The 14,302-nt window shown below is 33.4% G+C and overlaps 1 long non-coding RNA gene across 1 annotated transcript in view; it reads left to right on the top strand.

Annotated features, from left to right (window-relative positions):
• The window catches only part of LOC145292231 (uncharacterized), a 36,896-nt gene extending 23,078 nt beyond the window's left edge, over nt 1–13,818 (top strand). The window contains exon 2 of the long non-coding RNA XR_013869578.1: nt 411–13,818. This is a non-coding gene — a long non-coding RNA (uncharacterized LOC145292231). The remainder of the gene's footprint in view (nt 1–410) is intronic.
• Nucleotides 13,819–14,302: the final 484 nt, after the last annotated feature.

Raw genomic sequence — 14,302 nt, 5'->3', positions numbered from 1 at the left:
AACATGTTGTGGAAGAAATGGGATTATTATAACTTTTTATTTTTGAAAATTATCAATTATTTTTGAAAATTTTATTTTGGAAAATTATTATGAAAAAGTATTGGTGCTTCTCAAATATTATCATTTCTTAATTTTGTAAACTATAAAACTGTAAATTATAAAAAAATATTATTATACTTTAGATATTATTAATGAAAGTTTTATTAATATATGTTCCAATATTAAAAATCATTAATTTTACTAATAGATATGTATTGCAACTTATTTTCTTATATTTCGAATTTAATCAATAATAAATGTTAAGATTTTTTGCCTTTAAGCCCATGATGCTTCATAGTATTATTTGCAAATAGCATGTATATAATGAATAATTCTTGAAATTTATCTTTAAATTTTATTTTATTTTGCAGAATATCAAGCATTCATAAGAAAATATCACTGGATTCAAATAGATCTACATTTTCTTGATGACTTCAAATACAAAAATATCTAATGAAAAGATATTTTGAAATTATTGATGTAAATTGCTTAAAAGCCTGAAACGAGAGAATCTATACTCTTGAGAAATATAAGAATATTTCTGTCATCAAATCGAATTTTATTAGAATTCATTTTCTTATCAACCTCTTGCATATTTCTTATCTTCTTAATCTTATTTAATAGAACACTAGCAAAAATACTTATCTCAAATGCGTATGACTAATAAAGTCAAAACTCTTTAATAAATGCATGAATTCCAGGTATCAACAATAATTGAAAAGAAACGCATATGACTAATGGGGAAACCTGATATTATGTTTTGATTATGACTGTGTGAAATGGTCATTAAAATATGTAGAGAATTATTTTATTGCAATGCATTCTGCATATTATCAATTTAACAATGTTTTCACTGTAATTTAAGAAAATAGCAATCATGATTGCCATTTGACGATCTACTAAATTTTACCTCATAAAAATTGAATAAAATTTAAATGTTTCATTATTCATTACGTTTTTACACAATACGAAAACAAATTGTACTAACAAGTGTAACCTATTTCAACTTCAAATAATGAACCATAATTCTGGCACTAGAGATAAACCATATTCTTGTGAGATATGCGGCTCTTCTTTCACAATGAAACAACATGTTTCAAACCATATGCGAACACATACTGGAGAGAAACCATATTCCTGTGAAGTATGTGGCTCTGCTTTTACAATGAAGCAAAGCATGTTGCAACATATGCGAACACATACTGGAGAGAAACCATATTCTTGTGAAATATGTGGTTCTTCTTTTGCACAGAAAATACATATGCTAAACCATATGCGAATGCATACTGGAGAGAAACCATATTCTTGTGAAATGTGTGGCTCTTTTTTTACTAGGAAAGAAAATATGTTGCGACATATGCGAAGGCATACGGGAGAGAAACCATATTCTTGTGAAGTATGTGGCTCTTCTTTTACAAGAAAACAAAGTATGTTGCAACATATGCAAACGCACACTGGGGATAAACCATATTCTTGTGAAGTGTGTGGGTCTTCTTTTACAATAAAACTAGATGTATTACGACATATGCGCACACATACTGGAGAGAGACCTTATACCTGTAAAGTATGTGGCACTTCATTTAAAATGAAACAACACATGTTGACACATATGCGAAGGCATACTGGGGAAAAACCATTTTCTTGTGAAGTATGTGGCTCTTCTTTTACAAGTAAGCAAAATATGTTGAAACATATACAAAAGCATATTTGAGAGAAACCATATTCTTTTTAAGTATACATGTCTTGGTGCTAGTATAGAAAAAGTCCCCAAATTCATGGCTTCTTTCTTTCTTAGAAAAACTAAGATCACAATATTAGATGACTCGTGTAACATAAAATGACATAACCTCCAGTTTTGATCAATGCTGTATTTCAGACACCTCAATTTCTGTTTTTTGTTTACTTTTATATTTTGTTACTTAGTCATTTTATTGGTTTTTAAAGTGGAGCACAAAAAATTAAAATGAATACTTCAAAAATACCTAAGAACAGTTCAAAGAATATTTTTTCAACAATCAATAAAATATGTAAAAAACAAATCATTTTCTTTTTCAATAAATAATAAAACCTTTAATAAAAACGTTTGGTTTGTTAGTTAATTTAGTGCACATTTTGTCACTTGGGTGTTATATGATCAAAATACAATAGTTGTATGAAAGTCTCTAGTGACATCACTTTTTTTAATAGTTTCATCTGTCATTTCTCTTTGGTAAATAGAAAACAGAGAAATTTCGTTTTTAAAACATTTTTACCTTTAAAAAACTTTTTGTATTCTTATGCATTTCCCAAATCTCGGTTCATGTTGATTATTTCCAAGTTAATTTTGATTTGTGTATTAAATGCTATGTAGTTTGTTGTTATACCAGTCATCTAATATTATGTAACATAAGTTTTCCAAGGCCAGAAATTTGGAGCCCCTTGTATACATAAGCACCCATGTCTTTTACTAAAACTCCAATATGTTGCATGTAAATACATACTGCAAATAAAACAATATTTTTATGAAGTATATCATTCTTACCTTTTACACACATACTATAATTAATCAATGCTGAATACACACTGTGTATAAACTATATTACTGTCAAATATGCTGATCTTCATTTGCAAAGAAATCCAATATGCTGATGCTAAAAGGAAAAAATATTTTCGTAAAATATTTAATTTATAATATTACAGTAGATGTTTTAATATGGGCGAAACTATATTATTGTAGAATGTGTCTCACAGATAAGACACATGTGCGACATATGCAAAAACATTCTTGAATGAAATTATATCTGAAGTATGACACACTTTTTAAACAGAAATGAATTACATCACATGTAAAGATATGTAAGAAACAATATTGTTGTGGAAAATGTGGGGCTCAGACGCTTTGAAGTAATCAAATATGTCATAGGATATATTCTAGACTAGAGAAAACATTTTTGTTAAGTATATAGCTAGCTATATTTGTGTGGTCTTTATAACTCTTATTTTTGCAACAGATACACTGTTGAATCATACCCAAGCACATACCACATAGAAACTACTTTCTTATGTATTATAAGGCCCTTAATTTTCAAATAAAACAAATATGCTGAGACTAAAAAGAAAATATATTCGCTTAAAATATTTTATTCATTTATTATATCAGCATATATTGCAACACATACAAATACATACATAAGCAAAACATTATTATTTTGCAGTGTATTTCTTTGTACAAACAACATGTATGGCATATGCGAAAACATACTCGAGGGAACATTTATTCCTATAGATGTGTGACTCATTTTTTAAAACAAATGAAGTTGCATCACATGCAAATATTTGTGAAATATATAACTCCTTTTTTTCAAAGAAATCAAATATGTAACAAAATATATTCCAGACTAAAGAAGAAAATTATTTTTAACATAGACTTATTTATACAGATGTCTATATGCCGTTGCTCATATAGAAGCACACTGGATAGAAACCAAAATGTAAAATATTTTTTTTACAATACTGGAGAAACACCATAATTTATCACGTATGTGCCTCATCTCTTACAAAGAAATCACATGTGAGCACAAATTAGAGATAAATTCCAATAGTCATAAACGCCACTTGTTTCCTGGAAAATCTTTTAAAAATTACATGGCAAATATACCTGGTTACCACAGTAAACGAGAAGTATAATATTAGAAAAAAACTGTAAACCCTAATAATCTCTCAGAGTGGAATATTTGGATCCCTTACACAACAAATATTGATATGTTAAAACACATTTAGGAGAAAATTCAGCTGAGCTAACATTAAAGACCACTCGTAATTTTGGACAATATTAATTCAATTAAAACCTGACAAAATATTTTTAATGAAATAAATATGTAAAGAAACGTTTTAGAAAAAATTTTAATATCTTATAACATTTGAATATAACATTTCAAAGATTCCTTCAGAAATCATTTTATATTTAATGATAGGAAAAGACAACTTTATTTATTTATTTTTTTTTTATTACATTTTCACCCAAAACAAGGCACATTGCCACTTTGGTGTAGGGGGCTACTATCAGGGGAAACATCTACTAGGGTACTATGTAGGGATTAGGGCAGCAAGATGTTGGTTCACGTTGCACTTGAACTTATGCATGTCAGTACAGTTGGGGAAGCAGTGACCTGGAATGGAATTCCAAAGTCTAGCAGTTCTGGGGAAGAAACTACTGGAGTAGAAAGATCTTTTACATCTAGGGATCTCTACAGTGTGGGGGTGGGATTTTGCAGCTTGTCGGGTCTGTCGAGGGTGTTCACGTCATGGGGGCACAAGTGCTTGCAGTTCTTCAGAGCATTCACCATTATAATACTTGTAGAACAGGCAGAGGGATGCAACGTTTCAACGATGGGACAGAGGCTGAAGCTTAGATGCCAGTTTAGGGTCTATCAGATTTGCGACTCTCTTTTGAACCCTGTCAAGGAGCGAGAGACTAGTAGCCGATGCACCGGCCCAAATATGACAGCAATACTCCATACATGGGCAAATAGTGGCCTTATAGAGGTACAGGATACTTTCGGGTGTTAGAAGTTTTCTAGCGCGGTAGAGAGAGCCCACCTTCCATGCAGCGGCCCTGGCAATGCCCTCGATGTAATTGTTCCAACTCATGTTTCCTATGAACGTTAGGTCAAGGAGCTTGAGAGACGTACTCTCAGATAATGAGTCGTTGGCCATTGCTATAGGTGGTAGAGAAGGTTTCTTGTAATTATTGAATGAAACCAGTTTTGTCTTGGTAGCATTGAACGTTACCATCTATTTTTGTCCCCATTCCACTACTGATTGGAGGTCATCCTCTAGCGTTTCTGCCATTACTTTAGATATATGTTCATTTGTTTTCCTGTCGTGCCTGCTATAGAGTGTGGTGTCATCAGCATATATACCCATCTCAGAGGCAATTTGTCGGGGAGGTCATTTATGAATATCAGGAACAGCAGCGGTCCAAGGATAGATCCCTGGGGCACTCCCGCATTTATATCATATTGTTTAGATGTACGACCGTCGAGGACAGCCTGGATTTTTCTCTTATCTAAGAAGGATTTAATTATGTTAAGTATTCTACCAGTGATACCGTAAAATCTAATCTTCCTGAGGAGACCCTCATGCCATACCCTGTCAAAAGCCTTAGATATATCTAGAGCTACCGCTCTGCCCTCTCCTGCTTTGTCCAGTGAATGGTATATGCGTTCAGAGATTACAGTGAGGATGTCTGCCGTGGAACGGGCTTGTCTAAATCCATATTGATGGTCGGTCAGAAGTTTAGCATCTGTAAGGTGCTGGACTAGAGCATGGTTAATTAAGGTCTCAAATATTTTGGCAAAAAGTGGGAGGAGGCTAATAGGGCGATAATTTAATGGGTCAGTTCTTTTGCCAGAATTCTTGAATACTGGTACTACAGAAGCAGTTTTAATAGGACTATTTGTTGCATATCCAATTAGACCAACAGAATATGTTTCTCGGCGTTAACACATAGTTATGCACGAGTCATTCACATGTGGCAGTCAATTTGACGTATAACCACACTATTATTTGTTGTATTTTTTTTCTGTTCAATCTATTTTGTTTCCACTAAATACCGAGTTGTATCTTTCATCTGAACGTTGACGATATAACAACACTTTTAATATAAAATTTGAGAAAAATAAAAAAAAAAAAACGTTGATTCACATGAATGCACATTTAGGAGAAAACATAGTTTTGACAATATTAATGAAATGCAGACAGTAAAAATATTTTTTAAATAAGGTAAAAATGTGAAGCAATAATTTAGAAAATCCGTTTGTTTTATAACAGGAAAATAATTATATTTTAACTCCTTGAAAATTTTCATATTTCTAATATGATCAGAAAACAATTTATATTTAATAAGAGGAAAATGACATAGCAAATCATATCGCTTAACATTAATGTTTTCCCATAAAAATAAAACAATTTCTCCCAAAATGCATGTGAAATATTGGTAATTTTATTCTGTATTCGTGAATGAATTTCTCTATTTCCTTTAATACATTACTGTTATTAAGTTTACAGTTTGTACAATGCACTCTGATCATTTTTTTTTGTAAATTGATTTTAACATTAATATATAGAAATGAAAATGTTCATATATTTTATTTAATTTGTATGAGAAATATATAGTTGTTTAACTATTTTTAATTAAATAAAGTGTTATTCTGAGATGAAATCGACTAGAAGCTCGATTCTTTCTACAATTACTGGCTCTACAACTCATTCATAAATATGACTTTTTATAATTTTTGCAAAGTAGAACTTACATGGAACATCTGGTTATCTGTATCTCAGAAATAAAATATTAAGGGTCTGCCATCTTTAAACACAAAATATCAGAACGAAATTATGAATGATCTTTGTATAAAATACATATAGAACATCTAGTGTATCATTTTTCGTAATGTTTTGAATTTATAATTTTGACCGACTCATAAGCATGTAATAATATTTTCACCTAGAATATGTTCGTTTAAAAATTGCTAATCTGCACAAGTACTAATAACTGAATGCATGCACTCACGACCCAAAAATTTCATCTCTCTGTTACAGATATTGATGGTGTGAGACTCTGAAATAACTACCTCTATCATGAACATGCGGCTTGTAATGTTGTCATTACATTTTCACTTCGATCCAACGTTGCATATGAAAATTTCACAAAGAAAAATGGAAAGAAAAAGAAATTGGCTTTAGTTTTTTTTCTGTTAAAATAAAAGATGTTTATTCATGGTACTTTCCAAACAATGCAGTACATCTTATTTTAAGAGTCTCTTAGTTCGCCATATAGGTGACAAAACTCTGCTGTGTTAAACACATGCTTTTCCTTCTCATGCATCAAAATGTCTGCTTGTTCCGTCGCCATGCAGGTTTCAAATCTATCATGCTGGCCTGTCTTTGCTTCGTTGTCCTGTCACATTTTTCTAATCTTTCTTTTTCTTTCCAACACTATGTGTTCATTTCGCTCAATGGCACACAGTCATCTAAGCATTTTGTCTTAAAAGTCTATGTTACATGATAAGGGCTGTCCCCTTTTCATATAAGTAAAAATAAATAAAATAACTCACTTACAAATAACATTTTCTATTCTCTTTGTTTTACAAAGGAATTTAACCTATTTGTTAATTCTGTAACCGATATTTTTATTGTGCATTTTTTCTAAGAATTGTGAATAGTTTTTCCCCAAATTTGTATTTATTAAATATTTTAAAAGAATTAACAATTTAAGTAGACATTCCATTTAAAACCTATTATTCTTTAAAACTTATCTACAGGGTTCGATCCCCGTTTTATCTGATATCATTTTCATTTAACTAATTCTCTTTTTATTTTACTCATATGAAAAGGGGACAGCCCTTATCATGCATCTTTTTTTAAAAGTTCTCCTGCTGACTCATGATTCCAAATCCTCTGGTCACCCATGTGGTTCATTGTTGTCACTACCCATGTGCTTTTCCATGACTTGCAGTTCACGTGTGTCCCTTTTCTCTCCATTCTTATTTTCATTCTTTTCCTCTGCTGTGACATCAGCTCGCACACTAGCAAGGTCATTTGAATATGTATAATACAGCTCCTGCTGTTGAATATGCATTAGCCGCTCTGTTAGATATCTCCCCAAGCCAAAATAATTACTTACAAGAATTTATAAAAGCCTGCGCCGAGATAATAAAACAAAAGAAAAAATCCAAAGTTTAAATAAAACCATGAATAAATAAATCCAAAGGAAATGTCAGTATATAGTTTGTTTGACCTTTTCATTTTACTTTTATATCAGAATTTCCCTTTTAATTTTTTTTCTTGTAAAATGGAATTCCAACATATTTTTCTAAATATATAATGACTAGCAGTATTACCCAACCTTATTGGGGGTTGATTTAATGCCATTTTTATGCTTATTTTCTGTATCTTTGGTAAATTAAATTTTTTTTTTTGTAATCCTTAAATTTAGTAAATTTTGGTTGTATTGACACCTCACTGATCAATGGAGCTTCCACATAGTGAATGCAATGTCCCAGCAACAATCTAATTTCTTTGATTTGTCCTCTTAGCAGCTATTCTTCCAGCTCAAAACCATGCCGTCCGAGCTGATTTTTTGGGTGGCATTGTTGAGAAATTACTCTGTGGGTGCGTGTGGAATCGAAATGGAATGCTCCAAGCAAGTGGTCAGAAAGGGTTGCGGTAGATGTTTATTTAGTTTGCTGTAGACTCTTCCAAAAGAATGATTGACCAATCAATATTTAGGTAGTGTGTATGGTAAAACATTTATTTTTTTAAAAATGTCCAGGAAAAAGGTAATCAATATATGTCAATTCTCAGATACATCAGTGAAGAATTATGAGGATCAATAGAAATTGCATAGAAATATACAATTTTGTAAATTTCTATATCTGTATATGTATAAAACAAAGTAAGATATACAAAAAGTAAATGACGTGTAAGATAAAATAAATATACAAAAATAAATTTTTTGAAAAAAATCTCAATCGAAATTTATGAAAAGATTAAATGAGAAAAGAGAATTTTAAGTGTTTGTAAATGCATAAGTATTGTATAAGCAATGTGGTTTTATTGTTATGAGGAGTGTTTTGATTAGTTAGTCAAAAAACAATTTTGGTAAGTTAATTAATCTGTATTTGTATAAATAAATGTTATTTAAAGTTAATTAAAGTCAAGTTAATGGAAAAAACGGAAGAACTTTTAAAATATAAAAAAATGTTAATTTGTATTCATACTGTAAATAAGGTATTACCGTCTGTGAATTTTTGATTTAAAAAAGTAAATTGTCCAATTGTATCAATAAACGTCTTTCCAATTAATGGAACAACATTAAGAAGTTACGTCATCAAACAATAAAAAGAAAGAGAAAATAGGCTGTAATAGTCGTGTGTGCAGGTGTGGGTGACTGCGTCCGTGCGTATGCTGTGAAGTAGTAGTATGAACAATTCCATAACAAATACGGTGTAAGCATCAGTCTGGAAAACTGGCTGGTCATTTTCATTTGCATACGTACAATAATAAAAAGCGATGATCAGTTGCTGATACTTGTTGAAAACATTTTGATGCAAAACTTAGCTTAAAACACTGCCAGGCACAGCAAGTACCTTTGTGTGAAATTTCATAAAAATCGGTCCAGCCGTTTTTGAGTCTATAACGAACGAACTCACACGCACACACCGACAAAGTTGCATTTATATAATTGTAGAGATAATATTTTAATAGGTTGAAACGATAAAATCTGTTAACTGTTTTAATAGTGAGAATTTATTTTTTGCATTTTAAGAAATTTCATTAAATCAGTACTGAAATATTTCAGCTTTGTTGATCAAGATTAACGTTTTGAATGTTAACAATATGTTAAAAACCATCTAAATTTAGGCAAGACCTATCTGAGTTCCATTAGTTTTATGTTTGTTGGTTCTGCGTCTATAAATTCCCAAACAGAAATGGGATATTTTTTTTATTTTAGCATCATGTCGCCCTCTCCTCCGTATATGTTAAGAAGAACAATCCCCTCAAGTATTGCCACAGTCGTCGTCATGATGCAATATATATAAATGTCATTATCATTCTAATATCAGTGTTATAAGAACGGTTATATATGATCACCCAAAAAAGCATACAAGAACTGATATAAATGTCTCCCTCATCATCACTATCGTTATGTCTGTATTGCATGAGTCCCGTTATATATGTGTCCCGATATGAACTTGTCATCTCTTTAAATATATTCCCCGCTATATAGCAAAGTGACAGACATACATGCACAGTAATTTTGAAGAAAAAAAGGAAAGGATAGTTGAAGAAAATAATACACATGCACACGCACCCGATGGGAAACAAATATTTAAAGTAATTAAGAAAAAGAGACGATATGCCAGAATCTATGTCAAGTGTTATCAAAATACTGTTTATATTAATGTGATTTTGTTATATTTGTGTAGTTATAAAAATGGATGTTCTTTTAGTTTTTCTTGTACCTAAAATATGCCCGATGGTGCCCGAGATAAATGTACTTTTGTGTATTGTAATGAAAAACTTTGATACGGAATGAATTTAAGAAGCTTCATTTTACTCTTTCCCTTGGGGTCGAACATAAAAGAGACAGATTTTTGGTCAGTGATCAATTTAAGATGCTTCCTCAGCAGTAAATATCGCCATTTTCGGATTGCTATGAGTAAGTTGCTGGAATCAATATTAGATAGAGAAATAGTCAACCACCTCAGCAGGAATAACCTTCTTAGTGACACACTATATGGTTTCCGCTCTGCAAGATCTACCGCAGATGTGCTGACGGTTATATCCCACAGGATTAGTGAATCTCTTGACAAAGGCTTCCTTTCTAGGGCAATTGCTCTTGACATATCAAAGGCTTTCGACAAGGTATGGCATAAGCGTCTACTTCACAAGATTTCCAGCTATGGTATAACTGGAAATGTTTTCTCAATCATTAAATCATTTCTCTCCGATAGGTTCATAAGAGTAGTGGTAGATGGACAAAAATCGGAGGCCTGCAATATAAATGCTGGAGTCCCTCAGGGGTCAATCCTAGGCCCAACTCTCTTCCTGATCTACATCAATGACCTCCCTAAACACATACTTAAATCATTCGTTGACATCTATGCTGATGACACGACCATCTACGGCAACGCATCAAAGGCTGTAAATGACAAAGTTCTCTCTGATTCTCTATCCTCTGATCTCGAGCGCGTGGTTCAGTGGGGAAGATGTGGCTGGTTACCTTTAATGCATCCAAAACCAAACTCCTATCCTTACATCATCAACGCTCTGATCCCCAGCTGGCATCAATTGTGATGGATGGCTCTCGTCTGGGTGAGGCCCCGTGTTTTGACAAGCTTCTGGGTTTGACTTTTACTCCTGATCTGAAATGGAACACGTACATCAAGTCTGTTGCCAAGGTCGCTGGAAAGATGGTGGGATCCTTCTACCGCTCCAGAAGATATCTCACTACTGATGCAATTCTCTATCTATATAAAAGCCACGTACGTCCAAGGATGGAGTACTGTTGCCATATCTGGGCAGGAGCTGCTAAAAACAGCCTATCCTGCCTTGACAGAGTACAAAATAGACTTTGTGGCTTAGTGGGGGATGCCCTTTTCTCTACCCTGCAACCTCTCTCCCACAGAAGAGACGTTGCGAGCCTTTCCTTGTTTTATCGTTATTTCCATGGCAGGTGCTCGTCTGAACTCCAATCTCTGGTCCCCCCTCGCCAATCTTTCATGAAAAACACCCGTCTAGCTGAATCCACTGTGAAAAATTTCCCCCACTCTTTATCTGTGCCTAAATCAAAACGTGGATTCCATGAACAAAGCTTCTTTTTTAGAACTGCACGCCTGTGGAATTCCGTTCCGTCTGCCTGCTTTCCACCGGACTACAACTTGGATGTCTTCAAGTCCAACGTTAACAAATTCCTAATTAATCGCCCCCCCCCTAAGTAAACACTTCATCAAATCTCCACACTAACGTAATGTACTTGCAATAACCCTTATCCCTGAGTGGCTTCCGGGCCTTGATAAGTGGTGATCTCTGTGTAAAAAAAAAAAAAAAATCGCTTCTACAATTGCATAGGCCTCCTTGTCTCACTGGAAAAGGGTAGAATTTTTCTCGTCCGGGACAGAAGCAGTTATAGTTCTTTAAGGGGTTAAGGAAGATCCCTGCGCTCCGCTATGCATCTGATTGGTCAGTATGTGCCATATCGCACAGTCAGAGGAGGCACTGACGCACAAGAAAAGAGTTCTATTTGTTTCTGCTACAAAATAGAACAATTTGTCTGTGTTGCTGTATGGACTTGATGAGTGTTATTTTGTGTTTTGTGGCATTATGTAAAGGTTTTTTTTTTCAGGGTGAGGTGTTTTTCAAAGGACAATATTGCTGTAATGCATGAAATTGTTATTTAAACTATGTATAATGTAATTTATGATGTATTGATGTATTTTTTATTGTTGTCTCCAAGTTACACGTGTAAATTAATTAAGTTAAGAAAAAAAATAAGAGAGATAAGAAGGAAGTGTTACATAGCGGTACATTATTTTATTATTTTTGAAGTGTCACGCCCCCCACCTCCCAAAAAAACTTGTCGAGTTTTGTTGGTGAAGCAAAAGGAGCCTACTATTTACTATGGCTAAGGGTTGCTGGAAAGAAACAGCCAACAACGATCGTAGGGAATATAGCCTACATCTAATGGAAATGTCATAAGACCTGTCAGGAGATCTGGTCTAAATGAAATAAGGTCGTAGATAGTGGGTAAAGACTGATTCCCTAAAATAATAAGGATAGAGTGTGAGCTTTTTATTACCCTGTCAGAGCGTGGAAAATCTAGAGATTGCTGTTAAGGAAAATAGGATAAGGGGATATAGAAATATGTATTAACAGTTTAGTAAAATATCATACATTTTTTTTTAATGCCGAATGTATTGTAGCATTTCCAGGTCAAGACTAAGTGACCAAAGAGATTATTATTATTATTATTATTATTATTATTATTATTATTATTATTATTAATTTTTATCAAAGACTAGATGTTGAATGCGAAAAATGCAATAAGGAGGAAATGTTGGGAATAGAAGAATGTTTGGATAGCAAGAATAACATTAACTGTGGAATTTTAATATAAGCCGAATAGGTTAGGGATTCTAGTTGATAAATAATAACAATGAATACCCGACAAAACATCAGTTAATTTTATTCTTATGGCTACATGTGTTGATATCGTAATTACTAAGGGAGAAATTTTTATATACTCGTACAGCTTAGAGTTGGTAAGTTGGAACCGATCTGTTAGAAATGTGGTCAGGTTGGCCACGAATCTAAGTGGTATACTGATACGGCAGATCATAGGTTGGAAATCAAAAAGTGGGATGACATGATGCCCCACGGTCCTCCAAATGACAAGACTTGGAATGCTGAGACCGCCCCTGCCTAAGGATGGAGATATTAATGCCGGAGGGCAAATGGTCGAAAAGAGCAGGGAGCGAGTCTGAATCAAAGCAAAATGTGTAGAATTGATGCTAATTTGTTTTTAATAATAATTTGCAAGCATTTAAACTGATTACTTCTCAGTTTGAAACAAAAAAAAAAAAAACAATGTTGTATGTGCTCTGTTGCTATTTTGTTCTTAGCAATAAATTGTAAGCATTTAAACTGATTGCATTTGATTTTGAAAAAAAGAAAGTATTGTTGTGAGTGTGTAGCAGCAAACACTCGTTACATTCACAGGCAGGAGCTACTTCTCTCGACTCGAGATTTGGAATACATTTTCTCCCTGGTTTGTCCAATCACAAGCCAGCTCTCAACCAAGTGACCGAGTACACAAAAGACGAAATCTGAAACTCTTAACCTCTTTGATCTTGACCCTGCCTGGAAGCAGACTTCATCTGGGGTTTGGCCCAGGCAGAACGTGAGTACTACAAGCTAACAATGGCTCTTTTCAAACTTCCATCTGTTTCCACATGAGGTACCCACACGAACTTTATCATGCTAAATGCATACAACTCACACACCCATGACAACACGTAAATACACTGAAGACTTTGCCCTTTCTTTCTCCTTTAACTGGCTTCTTTCATCCCGGCGACTACTAGCTATAAACATGTGTGAACTGAACTGTTCTCTCTCTCAAGCCGGCAATTAATTCTATCTTTACACAAGAACACTTCAACCTACTAACCCGTTTCTCTTTTCTACTAACGCCACTAACGAATATGACAAAGTTGTTTATTAAATGTTAAAATGAGACTTCTTTTCGTTGTCTTCATTATTAACTAAAAGTGTTTTAGTGCTATTTTGTTTTTAAGAATAATTTGAAAGTCTTTAAACTGGCTGCTTCTGGAAAAAAAAACAAATAATAATAATATATTTTAGGTGCGCTCTTATGCTGTTTCGTTCTTAACGATAAATTGAGAGCATTCAAATTGATGAATAAACAGTCATTAGGCGGAGAATCTTTTTGAAAAAGAAAGATGAGATGACAAATGGCTATGAAGTCATATAGAAGCATTTAAACTGTTGGAAAACAACATTTGACCTGAGAGTTATGGGAAAAACTGACGATATCGATTTTGTTTTGGCTTTGCTGGAACAGAGAGATACAGAGAGAGAGAGAGAGAGAGAGAGAGAGAGAGAGAGAGAGTCGCTGAATGAAAGGGGGGACCAGCTAACCAAATATAGAAAGTATATCAATTAACTGAACAATCGGAAGGAGAAACTGTTGCCGGCGCCG

This window comes from Euprymna scolopes, chromosome 13 (assembly GCF_053919585.1).
Source record: "Euprymna scolopes isolate OS-2025 chromosome 13, ASM5391958v1, whole genome shotgun sequence".
NCBI lineage: Eukaryota > Metazoa > Mollusca > Cephalopoda > Sepiida > Sepiolidae > Euprymna > Euprymna scolopes.
The sequence above is the reverse complement of the archived record's forward strand: the minus strand, read 5'-3'. Positions and strand labels throughout refer to the sequence as shown.